The following is a 2,922-nucleotide window of genomic DNA, read 5'->3' as shown; positions in this document are numbered from 1 at the left end:
AGTTTACCTGCAAGAAACAGCACAGAGAGAAAGGATTTATCACAGCTGGATCATTAGAGGGAGCGGAGTGCTGCAGATGCTGCTGCAGGGTACTGCAAGCTTTCAGCCACCCCTTAAGCTTCCTACATGTGGCTGGCAGCAAAAGCCATCCTTGTGGAAGAATAGTGCCTCAAAGTGCCTCTTGCTTCAGGGAGTGAGTCTGAGGCTGCAGTGTTGTTATAGGTCACTTACTGTGCTGCTGTCCCAGTCTCTGCCAGTCAGCAGAAAGGCAGCTTGCCAGCAGACTTTCATGCATTGCATCTTTGCTCAAGAGCTACTGTCACATCCACCAAGCCTCTGCTTCACAGCAGAAGTTGCTGCTCACCAGCACCCTCCATTCAGGCCAGCACTGGCTCTCAGGCCAGGTGACTGGCTGCATTTCAGAGAAGTATGGCATCACTAAGGTTGGAAAAGACCTCTAAGGGCAGCAGGTCCAACTGCCAGCCCAACACCACCATGCCCACCACATTTTGTATACATGGATATGCTCCCAAGGGAAGTTGGACCTCTGAATGATGGAAAAGCCAAAGGTTATGATGTTTTGGGTCAAAGGATCCAATACTCCTACATCAAGACTGGTGCAGGCTGGGAGGTGACTGCTGGAGAGCAGCCCTGTGGAGAGGGACCTGGGAGTGCTGGTGGAGAACATCCATGGCACAGTGCCCTGCTGGCCAAGAGGGACAATGGGAACCTGGGAGGCATTAAGCAGAGTGTGTCCAGCAGATCTAGAGAGGTTCTTCTCTCCCTCTACTCTGCTCTGATGAGACCTCATCTTGAGTACTGCCTTCAGTTTTGGGCTACCCATCTGAAGATGGACAGGGATCTGCTGGAGAGGGTCCAAGGGAGGGCTATGAGGATGATGAGGGGACTGGAGCACTGCAGAGGGACTTGTCCTGAGAGTGTCTAGAGACAGGCCAAGGGGGAATGGTTTGAAGCTGAGGGAGGGCAGGATTAGAATGGAGATGAGGAAGAAGTTGTTCAGCAGGAGGATGGTGAGACTCTGGCACAGCTGCCCAGGGAGGCTGTGGCTGCCTCCTGCCTGGGGATGTTCATTGCCAGGCTGGGTGAGGCCTTGAGCAGCTGAGTGTAGCTGAGAGGTGTCCCTGGGCATGCTGGGGAGGTTGGAGCAGCTGAGCTCTGAGGACCCTTCCATCCTGAGCCATTCTATGCCCATCCAGTATAATCTCATGAGATTTCTGATCAGCCACAAGTGCTGGGGTTGGTTTTGGTACTTCAGCTCCAGCTGTGTCCTCCAGCCAGGCAGCGCCGCTTGGCATCACATCCCAGCTCTGACTCAGAAGGAAGGGCCACACCTACTGAATCTCTGCTCTTTCCTTTGAGGTCACCTGTCCAAATGCTGACTCTCTCACTCCCAGCATCTAGAAAGATCCCAGCTGCCTCCAGCTGACAGGGAACAGTTTGAGTTTATGCCTCCTGCCCTTGCAGAAAAGTCCATTACATATCTTTGCTGGCACCAGGAAAGGCCAAAAGCAAACCTCCACCTGCAGAACCCAGCATTAGCCTTTCACTTAGGAAGATGTTGACCTCCCTCACTCATTCATTTCACCTTGACACATCACAGAATCCTGGCTTTGTGAAACCCTCAGGTAATAGAAACACTCGGGCAGAAAACAGGGCAGAGCAGGGCTGGAACACGTTAGCAGAGAAGCATGGGGGCTTGAATTGTGAGCTGGATGGGATCAAATGAGCTCACCCCAGTTTCTTCTGGGCCTGGGAACACAACTTTTGGGTATGCTCCAACCCGAGGGGGAGAAGCTGTGTGGTGGTGAGCCTCTTTGGGTGTCTGTGCCATTAGGAGTGATCTCTGAACAAGCAATGCATCATGAACCTCTTCTGCAGCATGAACCTCTTCTGCAGCATGACAGCTGAGTTGGAATCACTGCATCACAGAATGGTCTGGGTTGGAAGGCACCTCCAAAGGTCATCCAGCCCAGCACCCCCACAGTCAGCAGGGGCATCCTCCCTTAGATCAGAGCTGTGACCTTGACCATCTCCAGCTACCTCCTTAGGCAACTTGTTGCAGTGTTCCAGCACCCTCGTGGTGCAGAAGTTGTTCCTAATATCCAGTCTAAGTCTCCTCTAATTTCAAATCATTCCTCCTCATCCTGTCCCTGCAGGCCTTTGCAAACAGGCCCTCTGCAGCCTTCTTGTAGCCCACTTCAGGTACTGGAAGGCTGCTATCAGGTGTCCCTGGAGCCTTCTGGTTGCACCACACCTGTTGTCTCAGCCTGTCCTCGTAGCAGAGGTGTTCCAGCCCCCCGAGCGTTTTCGTGGCCCTCTGCCCATGGCCAGTGCCAAGCCTGCTGCCAGGCTGCAGAAGGGGTCAGAGCTTTTGGCACTCAGCACCTGGACAGTGGCAGGAGCCGTGCCCACAGGATGGGCTGCGGGAGGCAGCCGAGTGCCTTCTGCTGCTCTTCACTAAGCGAGGGGGATTGCAAACACCATCTGCTGCAGCCAGCCAGCCCCAAATCAGCTTGGCTAAAGAGCCCTGCCCCACAGCCCTCGCAGAGCTTGGCTCAGGAACTTGCTGGCCCAGTGATCTTGGTTTACAATCCCCACTGGAACCCTGGGCCAGCTCCTAAATACTTGAAGCCCTGTGCCAGCAGTCAGCCAAGATACACAATGCTGAGCCTCACACACCCCCTCCAGCTTGATGGACATAATTTCCAGGCAAAAGAAGGGGAAAATCTGATACAGACTGCAACTGGTTCTGCCCTGAAGAGGAGGCATAGCCCTCATCTCAGCTGAGGCACTTGTCCACAAACCAGAGAATCATAGAATCACCCAGGTTGGAAGAGACATGGTCCTCAACACCTCCAGGGAGGTTGTGGAGCACAGAAGCACCCAATGTGATCGAAGATC

This window comes from Pogoniulus pusillus, chromosome 17 (genome assembly GCF_015220805.1).
Source record: "Pogoniulus pusillus isolate bPogPus1 chromosome 17, bPogPus1.pri, whole genome shotgun sequence".
Lineage (NCBI taxonomy): Eukaryota > Metazoa > Chordata > Aves > Piciformes > Lybiidae > Pogoniulus > Pogoniulus pusillus.
Note: the sequence above shows the minus strand (reverse complement) of the source record.